The sequence below is a fragment of the Caloenas nicobarica genome, chromosome 7 (genome assembly GCF_036013445.1).
Source record: "Caloenas nicobarica isolate bCalNic1 chromosome 7, bCalNic1.hap1, whole genome shotgun sequence".
NCBI classification, from domain to species: Eukaryota; Metazoa; Chordata; class Aves; order Columbiformes; family Columbidae; genus Caloenas; species Caloenas nicobarica.
This window is the reverse complement of record NC_088251.1, coordinates 37,930,043-37,944,307: the sequence shown is the minus strand read 5'-3', so window position 1 is coordinate 37,944,307 and position 14,265 is coordinate 37,930,043. Positions and strand designations below refer to the sequence as shown.

The window sequence follows — 14,265 nt, the reverse complement described above, 5'->3', positions numbered from 1 at the left end:
CTACTCAGCTAAAAATAAAACAAAATTTTCAAAAGCCTTTAACTTTGATGATGCTGGGATGTTGGGGGTTTTCTGTATTTTCAAGAGGAAACATAAATGCAAACTCTTGGAGGATGAAAATTACTAAAAAAGTAAGTAGGAGCAGCTGTACTGCATCAAAGTATGTACTTTCTGGTGGAAATGAAGAGGTATGTTGCAGAAAGTTTCTAGCAACCCTAAGATGAACCCAAATAATTGCAGCTACCATAGCCAGGACTTGGGATTACTCCAAGGTAAATGTATAAATCCAGCCTAACTGGGCCCCAGAACCACCTGCTAATCTCTTCTTCACACTATGGTAAAATTCTTGCTTCTGGGAAACTTCTTTTTCCCCTTCTCCTGAGAATAAGAATGGACTGGTTTTGTTGAATAAAAGCAACCACCCTTCTATTTTAATGGAAAAATGGTTAATTGACACAGCTGGGCCCTCAACGTTAAGCTCGGAATAGACAATGAGCAATTGGCTGTTAGCTGCTTGTTAAATGTAAAAAACATGTGTCTATACAGTATATTTTAACTTAGCAAAGTGTGTGTAGTTGAAACGATTATCTTAACCACTCTGAAATAATGTAATTTATGCGACCTTTTCGTATTCTTTACTGTCTAGGAGTTTTACAGGGGATACAACTGCGTTTATTGGGCATTGGTGCGTTCACTAATAGAACAGCAAAGATGCAGCTTCTGATTTGCAGGTATTTGCGTGCAGCAGGCTCCAGCCACCTTCTTCTAGTCCTATCCAAATCCTAGCGGTATATATTTCACCTTTTACAAGATGAGTACCCGTGCACTTGAACAAAAAGTTGTGAAAATAGTGCCTTGCTTCATAGCCGTGAGAACGGATGTTTCGCTCCCTACTACGGACCCATTTCATGTTTCCAAGTCAATCTGGGGCACAGTATAATCAAGTTTAAGCTTTGATTAATAATAAATACACTAAAGGTGTCTGAGCAAAGCCTTGACTCGTCTGAGATAACTCATCTATGTAGTTTTTTAAAATTATTTTTAATGGAGCTAGAAGAGCGGACTAGGGCCGGTAAGGAGAGGCAGTGGGCTCTCCAGATGTGCTCCGTGCGTATGGACAGATGTGCAAAAGGTTTCACTCCCCGTGGGTCATTGTGTTGTAGTAATGCTTTCTGACTTTGAAGCGTGTTAGCCGTTGCTTTTTGCTTCTCTGTGAATATAAAAGGAGGTTAGCCACGTTCGCTTTCAGCAATTCTCTTTGAGGTAAGTGTTTGATGGACAAGGAGGATGCTGCTGAGCTTTTATGGTTTGTGAAGAATGGGTAGGGGCAGAAAAAGAAATATACGTGCAGTGTGTCTGTTTTCATGTTTGGGAAAAAAAAAGGGGGGGGGAGCATTTTTTTGTTTGGTTTGGGGTTTGTTGTTCAGGTTTTTTTGTTTTTCTTCTATACCACAGGATAAAGTAGGAAGTTTTAGGTAGGTGTACTTGGGGACGGGGAGGGCAGGCTACAGGAAAAAAAGGGAATTTGTCAGCAAGAACTGTCTAATCAACCTGTTCAAAACCATATGCTTTGAGGAAGGACTGTAAAAAGACAATATTAAAAGGGCATCGAGTAAGTTACCCTTCTGGAACTGTTGATCTCACGCTAAAAACGTGGTTGAAAGCGTGGTCAGACCTAGAGAAGAGCAGGACACCTGGACACTGTGAAAGCGCTTACAGCGAGCATGGGGCATCTGCTGCGCACACAGGCACAAGCGAGGGAGATTTCTTCTTTTTTTTTTTCCTTAATGAAAAAGACTTAATTAGGCTAGAAGAGCAGGTGGTGGGTATATTGCTCATGTACTAAAGATCGCAGGTGCAAAAGAGCCGGAGCTGCATAAAGCGTTTGGGGGAAGGTTCCCCTGGCCAGTCTGTGGAGGGCAGGAGCAAAGATTTTGCAGGTGCTGCTATCACAGAGTAAGATTAAGAGCTACAGGAAGAATTACATTATTTTTCTGTGAATAATATTTTTTTTTTATATGCATGGGTAGAATTTGACAACTGTTCCGTCAAAAAAAGAAAAAACCCTTAACTATTCACATAATATTGGAAGAATTTTCAAACTTTTCAGTTGAAAGTGATGCGAAATGTGAAACGACTAACTTCAGTTTGTTTCTTTTACCCTTGTACCGAGAAGAATGAAACCAGAAACCAAAGTCAACTTTGAGCAGCCAAAATGAAATGCTTTTATTTTGAGGTTCAAAAGCGATCTCCTCTCCTTTCCCTCCCACCTCACACATGTTGGGTTTAGACCGACCAGGGTTACAGTGCAGGCTGGGGGGGTTTTTGGTGTGGCTGACGCTGCATTTGAAACAAAGCCAAACAAATCAAACCCCAGCAAAGCCAACTAACTCCACCGTTTTAATTTGGCCTGCATCTTTTAATACTGAGGCTGTCAATGCTGATGGATTGGCACCTCTGACCACCTTTCCACTCGGTAACAGCGCCTGGTGGGAGTGTGAATTGAGCTGTTTCTTGGCTTGAAGAATGACTCAGTGTAAGTGCTTTTGGTTGATTTGCATGTCGTCTAGGTTAGAATTTGGATCAATTCGTGGGCGTGCCTGTGTAGAGGGTAAAAATTCTATCTTTTTCCCTGTAAACAGGAAATAATGTTGTGTTTGGTCCATTCTGGACAACAGCAACTGATGCCTTTGGCTCTAGGCAAACAGCTGAAAAAGCGTTTCTAACATTTCTCACTTCTCATGTTTTCTAAACGATTGCCAAAACCAAATTGCCGCTTAGACATGTCATCACGCACCAAGCCCGGTGGAATTCCCCTTTTTACTGCCTCTTCCTTTTAATTCTTTCTGATAAATGACCCAGGAGTCATTTTGTGGGTCTGCTTCGGCATTAATTGCGTGTGCACGAGTTTTATGGTGTAAACCCACGTGGGGTAACATCATATCGGTGATTCTCTTTATCCTCTAAATCAACATACTCAGGCATACTCGCAACCTTCAGTTTACTCCTCAAGTAATGCAATAATCAGTAATAAACTGTATTATTGCTTCCTCCAGATGCCATTCAGTCAAATCGGGTCACGTAAATTTATTCGAATAGATGTCAATTATTCTCATCTCATTCCTGAACGTGCCTTTCAGGTGAATTGTGAGTCGAGCGAGTTCTTTTGGCCGTGCAGAGCTGATTGCCAGGTTTTCTGCCAGACTCTTGAGTGTGGGATCAGTTTTCTGCCCCGATCCCCAAATATCCATAAGGTAAATAGCTTTCCATGGCGCATTACAGCTTGTACTCAACTACCAAGATGTTTTTATTATTCAAGATTTATTTGAATTTTTTTGAAGTATTGCATCCAGTGCACTGAGTAGTCTGCTGGGATGCTTTTGGCAATTTTTTATCTCATCCCATCGCTCTCTTTTCTGAAAATCAAGTTTGACTGTATCGTTCTAGAAGATTTCTTTATACATGTCTTCCCCAACTGGAGACACGATTGCCTCCCATTACCCCTGAAATGTTTTGGAGACAAGATGTTCGTTTTATCTCACATGGAATAAAATTTGTTCCTAGTCCCATTTGGAATATGGCAGTTATCCGTCAACAAGGCTTATGAATATTTAAACTGAAACGCAGTTTTCATTTGCAGCCACTACTTTTCAGTTTTTCACTTGTGATCTGTGCTGCGAATGCTCTTTAAGTCTTCGTTAAAGATGATAGCGTAGAATTTAAGGTGAGGGAGCTCCATGATGTCTATATAAGCGAATGTAAAGAAGGAAATTCTTAAGCAGTGGCGTTGGGGTGAACAGCAGCAGATCTGGGACTGACACAGTCAAATAGTCTTTGCACCTTCAGCATGGGAACAGAAGAGGCAGAACTGTGAGAGAAACGTGCTCGGCGAATAAAGACCACACACCAAAGAACAAAAGTGGCCGGTACGGTTTTACTAGTCAGATTTTACTCTTACTGTTTTGTACCACTGAGTAGAAATACTTTTGGGTTTTTCTACAGTCCTATTCAGCTGAGCAAAATTCCAGTTAGTTCTTGAGCCTCTCCATTTTATTGCCAAAATGTATAGGAGATGACAATACTCTTTATAATAAAAAGGACAAAAAAGCTAAAAGGTCTGAATGTCCACGAAGAATACTTCTAGTGTTGTTTACTTGCCTATCTACCAATCTGTTATTGTGCTTTTCAAATGAGACTGGTTTTCCCTTGGGATGCTCTGACCTCTTCAAGGATAGTCTTATGCAAACTAAGGAAAAAAAAAATTAGAGAGTCTCTTGTAACAACATGTCAAAATGGAAACCAGCACTGAATATTCAACACTGGCTGCTCCGGTGTAGGCAAATTCATTTAAATGGTATGGGAACAACGCTGCAGGGAAGAAAACTGGGGGGAAAGGAGCAGTCTTGTAAGAATAAAATTTATGGCTGACTATGTTGTTATCTTTTCCTCTCGGAAAAAAATAGAGTGCTTCATTTTATAAATGATTTCCATTCATAGATGTTTATTTTATGTCCTTGGGACGGAAGAGGGGAAGCTGTACAGTTTATTAAGAGATCATTTAATATACCGTATAGTTTATTGAAAGAACGGATTATAGATTTATGGTAGTGTAGTAAATGTCATCCGTGTAGTGCTCCATCAGCGTACTGTTTGTAACTGAGAAACTAGGCTGGGTTGCTGCCGGATGGAAAAAAAGATGTACTCAAAAGACATAATTTGCAAGTAGTTGTAAGAAATCATTCTGATAAGAAAGGACTTTTTTTGTTATGTTCCATTCATAACTTGCTGACTCCGGTATTTAAAACCCGGTTAACAGTTTATGAGCAGGTTGGGCTGTGACCAGGAAATAAAACGTGCCGGCCTTTGGTTATAGGAATATTTATCTGAAATAACTCCTTTGTCCCCAGCGCAATGTTTTTCAGAATTTTTCACTGTGACATCTGATCTATTATAATATTTCTGGATTTACCTGAGGAAAACGCTTGCTGTAGTTGTTCAAGGTTTTAGTGACCTGTAAGGAAATGTAGTAGCAAAAAAAGTCTTCTGGTATTTTGTGGCTTGTTCCAACACATGAATGACAGAGACGCTTAATGGATATAATGAAAGCAAGGATCTTTCTGCCAGTGCTGTTCCATGTTTAGGTAGTAAGCTGTATATTTTTTCCTGTAAAGTCATGGAGTTCAGGGTAAAAATTAACCTTAAAAATACCTCTTGTGACCTACGTACTATAGGCTGTTAAATGAACGTCTACCTCTCTATTCCAGAGGTAATATTGTAGTATGGTAATAAGTATATAATCTAAATAATACTTTAAGGGGTAATACCTGTTTATTATTTTGCATTTAATGGCATTACACTTACTGTGGACCACAGCTCCTGGTTTTGAAATACTTTCCATTTATATTAGCCGTTGAATACTTGGAGTACGCGTCCTGTGAAAAATCTACAAGTTTAAGTTTTGGACTAACTAAGGGTTCCACACATTTGTAGCTGTGAGGAAACTTCCTGATTATAAATACCTGTTTAATTTAGCAACAGTTTTTCATTACATGTGAGACTACAACAAAAATGTCTTATTGAATGTGTGTGCGGCTTAATAGGCTGGATATTTAATAAGTTCAGATGTTTCCCAATTGAAGATGAGCAGACCTGTATTTTTTAGATGAGTTTTCTTTTAAGAACAATGGATTTAATCCCATGTAAGCTATTTTTGCTTTCAAAAGCTTTATTAATTATTTTACAATGTCTTTACAGTGTGGCAGGGAACACAAAACGCTGAAGTCTCTGAGCAGACTACTAAATTCACCTTGTTTATAACTTTTGCCTGAGTTAGGTTTGAATACACGGACAGAATTTGTTTTGCTTGGCCTCTTTCAACAGACAGGACCACGTCCAAAGTATTGCTCCACTTTGGAAGCAAAACAGAGACCAAATGCTGGTAGGACACTGATTCTTCTGCCACAATGAAAAGTTTACCTTAGTGGTTATTAACTGGCAGAGCTGCCCAAACTAAAATTCAACTGTTAGCAAACTTGAATGTTTCTTAACTCGCCCTCTACACTTCTTTGAGCTAAAAATTGAAAATGACAGACAGAGCAAGTTTGTCAATCTTGTGCGTAAAATATCAGCAATTATGAAGGGATTTGTCTAGAAAACATAATATCCCAAAATATCCTGGAGACTGGAGTAGCCATTTACCAGCCGTCGTGGTTTAACCCCAGCTGGTAACTGAGCCCCACGCAGCCACTCACTCACTCCTCCCCGCTGGGATGGAGGGAGAAGCAGAAGAGTAAAAGCCAGAAAAGTCTTGGGCTGAGATCAAGACAGTTGAATAGGTGAAGCAAAAGTCACGCAAACAAGCAAAGCAAAGCAAGGAATTTGTTCAGTGCTTCCAGTGTTTTCAGCACAAATCCAAATCCCCACATGAGTTACTATGAAGAAAATGAACCATTTGAGATACTTTGATCGTCATGGGATATCAGCCACTTACAAAGCAAGTTGACATCTGGTTTGGTTTTTTCTATGTAAACCAAGAACTTCTACAACAAAATAAAGGAGATGCAAATGATCTGTTGCTAAACTTGGCAGGGGTTTTTTTTATTTACTATTGTTAGGCTCTACGTTCCTGTTTTCAATTAGCTTTGAAATCAGCTTACGCACTCTGCTGCTTAGTTTTTCTGTCAAAAGAAAGGAAGAGGTTGCAGCTTGTGTTCAGGAAGGACGAACCAAGAAAGGCCGCTGAAAGAAATAATGGCGCAAATAATGTGCTCGGTGTAGCAATAAAAGTATGCTGTGCTTGGGAAAGCATCAGAAAGTATCATCAGATTTCCGAGTTGGTTTTGTGGTTTCGTTTTCTCTCATCAGAAGCTCTTGTTTCGGCCTGTGTTATTTTTAAGGAATCCGAAACCGTAGATGCTTTTGTTTCGCGGTTCGAAACAAATGCTGTGAGAACATGAAGATAAGTGTGTGAAGGCGCTTTCAGAAAGTCTTGTTTCCTCAGGCTTCAAGTGTCGACAGGTTTTAAGGGCTGCCAGAGCAACTTTTGCCAGCAAACAGTGGCAATGAACTCTGCGCGAGCATCATTAGATTGGATGCAAACCAATAATCATATAAGAATGTAGCAGTTGCCGGTCACTGTCAGTGTTCTGCAAACTCGGCTGGCCCGTGTGGATGGTTCCCCAGTTCTGCTTTCAAGAAGTGTTAATTCCGCACCCACCGTCTCGTCTCTTGTAGGTTTTCTGCAAAAGGTCACGTTAAATCTCTTGTTGGGCCTTAGTAGGAACACATGCTGTGTTCTCTATGTGTTTGCCTTTTGCCATTTAGTTTATCTCCTCTTGTCCCCAGCCATAAGGAGGCGACAGAACGGGATTCTTTTTCTTTTTCCTCTTTCTCTCGTGCTGTATTTATTTGTTCTATAGGAAACGCGTGTGTCTGGAGAAGGACGCAGAGCAGTAAGGGCTGGGAGATGCTGAGGGGACACGAAATAGATGGTTCACTTGCAGTTGTTGGGGCAGAAAACTGCTCTGGCTCTGCCCGAGATGTGAACATGATCACGCTCCTACAGTATTAGTCTTTCAGAAGTCAAATTAAACTCTTATTACTATTGCTTGTTAGCATCTTGGGCGTATATTGTTGACAGCACTAAACTGTTGTTCATGTTGAAATCGTAAGTGAAATTACGCTCTCAAAGATTCACACGGGCTGTAAAAGTCAAACCAGTATATTATAGAATGACTCTTTTAATGTGTTTATCTACAAAAAAGATAGGCATGCCTATCTTTTTTGTATAGACATTTCGTTTTCTTTGCACTACTCAGAACTCTCCATCCTCTGAAGGGGATATTCTTTGCCACATTTGCTAAGTGTGAGATACCAGTATAATTATTTTCTAGTGATACGATCAAGTTGTATAAGGCTATTTATTCTGTATGCCACTCCAGTCGAACGCTTCTCAGAGTTTAAAGAGAAGCTGCCTGGTTACTCAGTGCTAACAGCAAATACTGTTGGCCGTTACCTACGCAATTACCTAAATGAATGCATCGTTTACAGTGTTCTGAAAGTCCATTTGCAATTCTCTGTTAGAACTTTTTTTTTTCCCCTGCACTGACCAAATAAGCCAGACAAGTTATTCAATACTTTTTTTTTCCAGAAAAAAAATGCTTTGGTAGTACGATTTTACATTTTACACTGTGGAATTACTGATGAAAACAAGCTCTCCAGTGCTGGGCACTCTTGAAAACTGGTTTTTGTTTGAAAATTCATTAGCAGAATCTATTTAGTAGAGCACGTGAATTGTCAAAAATGCTTATGACAAAACGTCATGTTCTCAGGTGTGACCCTTTTGTAAGGGATGGTGGGGTTTTGTAATTGTGGAGCTGCTGGAGTCCCAAGCCCTGTTCTGAACACACGTGAATTGTGTTTTATTCAGCAGCTCGGACCTGCGCAAATTTTCACAGGGTGACAAAAGTAACATCCCCGATGGGATTCAACGCTTCATTTCAAATTTCTGTTCTGAAAAAGATAAGCTGGAACTACTAAAAGGTGCAGGAATCTTTAACAGGAGCAGGCGGTTTTATTTTCAGCTGGTTTTTGTCATTAAACTTTACTGTCTGAGACAACAGCCTTGTTTAATTAAGTAAGCTCAGATGGTTACACATTGCGAGGTTCTCCACAGTATTATAGAAAAAACTTTGGGTGACTCTCAAGTCAGGTGGTACCAATCATGCATGTATATAATCACTAATATGTTTTATCGTTTCTGTGATTTTTTTTTTCTTTTTTTTCTTTTTTTTTTTTTTTACTTCATTACACGCTGAGGATTTTTCTTGTAGGATTTGCTGCAGCTGCTTAATAAAGCAAATGCCCGAAGTTTCATTTCTGTACAGCAAAAACTGAGCTCATCAGAGCTTTCAGATCACAAGCAAAATGAAGTGCCGCTCCTCCAAATGTTTGCTTTCAGTTCATCCGATGACTCTTCCTTTCTGCTAAGACCTTTCAAACAGCCTTTTAGTGTCATTTCCCTTCGGAAAAGGACCAGGGGAAAAAAATGCGTCACCATTTGCAAGGTAAAAGGTTTGGCTTTTTCCCTCCCAATAACTGCAATACTGCTGCTTAAAATTGTTTTTTAGAATGTAACGTTTTAGTGGCATTAAGAACTTGGGATCTGAGTTCTGGAGAAGCCAGTGCTTGGTTGCAGAGGCAACAAAATGGCTTAGAACTTGGTTCTGAGTGTCCTCAAAGGGGAAAAAAATGGCTTTTAGGCAGGATGTAGTGCCAAGTATTTCTGGTTCTCCTAATTCTCTATTGGTACGTCTGCGAACACAACCAAGAGTTGGTACCGGTGACAAAAATCGGCTAAATTTTGTGTGGTTTAGTGTAATGAGAATAGAATAGCATAGAAGGATGTTAGACTGGTATTTGTATCAGTCTGTCCATTGTAATCCATCCCTCTCTCTACTTGCTGTGAAAATCACCCGAATCTGTGTTCTGCTCCAAAACTGGTGGTGTGCCTCTTGTTCTTAACCACTCTCTTGTTGGTTTTTTTGGAATTCTGATTCCTTCATATCAACCTGATTCCTGGAGGTTTACCCACAATTGTAGGCTACAAATGGTCTTGTGGGTTTCTGTGAATAATGAAGCTCTGTTCTTACGCTTTTTATTTCTGTAATAAAGCAATTCACAGGAGAAGAAAGGATTTCTCTTTCCCAACAAAACACTTTCCCTGCCCTCACGGAAGGGGAATGCTCGGCAGTCACGCATAGAAAGATTAGGTGATTTTTATTTTCTTTTTTTTTTTTAAGTGCACCCTTCCTCCAAACCCAGACTATTACAGGTCCGTAAAGAATGAATTTCAAAGGCAGATGCTCTATTTCTTCTGTCCTGCTGTCGGTCTCTAGTGATATTTCTCCTTTGGGGTATTTCCTCCTTCATTTGCCGCTGCTGAGGCATCACAAGAAGCTCCCTCATTCCTTGAAAAACCGCATCTCCCGTTTTTCTAAACAGATAAGGAGTTTTCCAAGAAACTGTGGATTTTCCTCTCTCCCTTCTAAAGTCCGGTATGCGCTTGATCTGTAGATCCCCAGGGATTCTTTTGGCAAGAGTTTAGACAACACGGATTTAATCACTCTGCCTTTGTTATTGAACGGGGTGCGCCAGGAAAATCCAGGTTTGTTGGCAATACTATTTTTGGTTTTTTCCCCAGGATACTTCCCTGTAGAAAGCATCACGAGCCGATAGGATGGCTAAGCATCAGTGAATTGTCCTTTTTTACCTTCTGTGTAAGAAGAAGACAGGTATCTGTGGTTATTATAGTGCACAGTAGGAGCCTAGGGAATATTAAAAAAAAAATTATGCAGATAGCCGTAAGCAATGTTTAGGTAGGTCTTTTATAATTTTAATAATTCAACTTGAGAGGCTCCTGCTGCTCCTCTCGGAACAGTGTGCAAACATGGCTCCAAATTAAGGGGAAAATATTCAAGTCGCTTAATTCACACCTTCAACGGCCATTGCCCGATGATGGTGTTCCTGAATAAACGCTTGATCTGTTTCATTATTTATGAGTCCTTGAGTGTTTAAAGTGTAAATTAGGCTTTTCTAAGCAGAGAACCAATAAACCTCACCGTTAATTTGCCTGAGCAATGGCTAAAGGAACTGGAAAGCAAACAAGATTTACAAAACCAGTTTTTAATATGTATTTGTGACGTGACTCGCCCTGAACCGTGGCCGAGAGCTCTAAGCAGGTGACGTGGGTGCGCGGCCTCCCCGTGCTGGATGGAGCTGTGTGCTCAAACACTGCTCTGGATAAAACTCTTTGCGGTAGGATTTCCCACTCAAAGCCGTCCCCGCCACGCACAAACCTGCCTCCTTATTGTCAGTTTTTCCTGCCTGCATTGAGTGCTCAAGTCCCGCCCTATTTGTACGTTCCCAGCGATGTATTTTAGGTCGATTTTGAAAGACGGGTTTCTGTTTTGAGCGGCGAGCCCAGCCAAAGCTTGGCATTTCTGTGGTGAAAAATATCTGTATTTCCAAAGAAGTAATTTCTCTAGAATCAGAGTGAAAGTTAGATATTTTCCAGTTTTCTGCAGAATGGACATATGGCATTCATTCAGAAAAAAAACCCGTGTGAAACAGAACAACCGGTTTCTTCAATTCATGCGCATCTTGTGCGTAAAAGAGCCGATGCCCAGGTAGCAAATATTGGTCCAAGGTGACACCACAGTGTCAGCTCAGGTTCCTCTGTGTTCTTGGTGCACATGGGCACCGAGAGCTTGGTCTTCTGTCCCCAGCACCAAAAGAAGTAACAAAAATGAGGCAGATCTCTGATGAAAAACCTGTTGGTATCGCAGCAGCGTTTGTCAAACCTGACCGAGAGAGAATTTTTCCAGGAACTTAAAAATGACGTTATCAGAAAATCAGCAGTTGAGGGTCTCGAGAGGAAGCAGGAAGACTGCAAATAAAAGCTTAATCACCCATGGTCTGTAGTTGCTTCAAAAAAAATTAAAAATCACTGCAGTTGGCACTAAGTTAATTCAGGAACACTTTCTGTTTTCAGCAGAAATAGTTTTTGAAGTTGCATTTGTTTCAGCCTATACATGCAAATTTCTGTCTCATTTAAGGACAGATCAGTCTACTCTGTGAGTGCTGCCGGTTGTGGTTTCTGATTGTAAAGTCTGGCACGTTTGCGCACAGCGCGACGGGTTGCAGATGTATTCGGAGCGCATTCAAAGGAGGAGACAGAACCCGTTCACCTGAGGAAGGGTTTGGGAAGCCGAAGTTCCAACGCTAAAGCAGGTGAACATAAATGTAAAGGAAAGCGCCGGGACTTTTGGGTTGAACGCAACGTCACAGATTTGGGTTAGAAGAACAAAAACCAGGGCGATGGAAACCGCGGTGTGCTTGTGGGTGAGAAGGTTTGGAGAAGGGCCCAGAGAGCAGCGTTTGCAGGTGATTTTTGCAGCCCTGGGGAAAGGCCGGGTGAAAACACAGTGTGTTTCTGCTAAGCGCGAACGCCACCGATCCCGTTGGCTGCACAAAACACGTTTCCTCCCAGAAATGTTGTGCAGGTAGAAGCCACAACCAGACTTGGGCTACTGGGGCTTCCCTGGCATGTGGTGTAAAATTGGGACTCGGTTGCGTGCACACGGTGAGTTTGCTGCCTTTGGGATGTGTGGGTCTGTCTCGGTTGTGGGGAGCTTGACCGTATTGCACAGACGGGGTAAATTAAATCTGAAACGTGGTAGGAAATAGCTGGGCTGTGTGTCCTGGGCTTCCACTGATGTCCCCGTAGCCACACAGCTCGAATTGGTTTTGCTTTGTCCTGGCTTGGTACCTCCTTGGCGGACGAAGAATAAATACATTTATTAATGCGGTTGCAATAAAATAGAACAGGTCTGAAATAGAAATGAGATTGGTTTTGTGATAATATATTTAAATGGGAAGGCTTGAATATCTCTGAGAGCGTGACTCCTTTTAAATGCCAATCATTTTGTTTGCAGGTACCTAATTTAATAATCAGAGAATTTGTGTTCCCAGGAGCTCGGTTCTGGCTGCGAATATACATGAACTTTGTTAATATACTTTTTTTTTTTCTTTCCCCCTCCGAGTACCAAATAAACCCAGGAGTTTTCAGCACAGCAAGGTGTAATAAGCTGCCTCTCAGCAGTGATAGCTTTCAGTGCAAAAGGAAGTTTACAGAATCAGGTACTGCAGCAATAAATGTCCGTTAATTTGGGGGAATTTCTACCTGGCGAGTCGTGGCAGAACATCACCGTTCTGGAACCTGGAACCGTGTGAAGTTTTGCGTTCTCGTGCTCTGAGGTTTCCGTCGTCTCTGAGCCTTTAGTAAGGCGAAGGATAACTTTCCAATTGCGACGTGGATAAACTGGGCCAAATTGAAAACGTTTTCCCTCTTCATCTGACCCTGAGGAAACGCGGGGATAATTGCCATGCTGGGTTTTTATTTCTCACAAAAAGAGTTTGTCTAAGTACAGTAAAACATACAGCAAATTTATCGGTGCTGATGCACTTCTTTTATCAAAGCCCAAGCAACCGGGGTAAGTTTCTCTAATTCCAGGCAGCTCAACCCTTGAAAAGCCAAACTCAAAGTGGTCGGGTTCTGCCTATTTGTACGTGTCCTTGTTGTTGTTGACTGCTGCATCTTAAAAATCTAAATCGCCTTCAAGAATCGTTGTTGCCAAGGTCTTCTGGGAAGTGAGACAAGAAACAAAGTATTTGCTGGAATAGCCTGAAGAACTTTATCTCACTGCTGACTGTAGTATGTGCATTTCTATTATTATTTATTATTTTTGTTATTATTAATTTTCACTTTCTTTGCGGCTGTGCGTGTTGTCTGGTATGAAAGCGCCGATCTGGGAATATACTTTTCAAGAATTGGTGGCTTTTTGTATAGATAGCGGAGAATCTTGCATCAACCTTAGCAATCCATTTCTGGTCCCATTTGCTAAAATAAGAAATAAAAGAGGAGTCCCGCACTCAAAGGCCATTCAAAGTGTTATTTCAGCAGACGTTTCACCCTTGGGAGGTTGTCACCTCCTGGCCACCCCACAGCCAGACCCCCAACCTCCCTCTGCTCGCTTAGAGAACTCAGATGATTAGTTTTTCTTCAGTTAGCAGGTCGTTATGTTTGGAACATAGGCACAGTTCGCTGTTTAGCTATAGTCCCTCGAGCAAACTGTGACTTCTGCCTTCCCAGTGTGTGTGGTTGTGAGCTTTTGAAAGCTTTGGAAGAAGAGCCTGTGTGGTTTGTAAATGCTTCAAATGTCTTTTTTTTTTTTTAACCTGTGAAGCCGGGGAGCCCATGGACAAGGGGGATCTGGAGCAGAGCAGCATATGAAGGAGGGAGTTATAAGTCACTTTGAGATGTAGATTTGTCCGAAGCATTGCTGGTTGGCTCTGCTGCAGCCGGGCTAGCTGGGTCTTTGATCTTGTACATGTATTTGTATAGGCAATTATCTGTATACATTTATTTTTTTAAAATATGGTGAAGCATGGCTGAAATTTTTTAATCCTAAAAACAATCATTTGTAAATCATGTTTTACAGAGGTTGCGTTTTTATTATCAACTCAGTGTAAACCTTTAGATAGATTTTGAAGAGAGTGCATTTGTGTTCTGGACCATTCAGAGTTAGAAACAGATCCAAATTTGTTTGCCAGGTGTTAAGGAAAATAGAAAATTTTCCCAGCAGGAGAAGTATTTGAAGACCAAAACAGAAAAAAAAAATGATCCCCTGTAGGGGGAAGACCTTT

The 14,265-nt window shown here is 41.0% G+C and overlaps 1 protein-coding gene across 1 annotated transcript in view; it reads left to right on the top strand.

Moving 5' to 3' along the window:
• PCDH15 (protocadherin related 15) overlaps positions 1-14,265 on the top strand; it is a 340,270-nt gene that overhangs the window by 96,061 nt on the left and 229,944 nt on the right. The gene's annotated exons all lie outside the window — the stretch shown is intronic.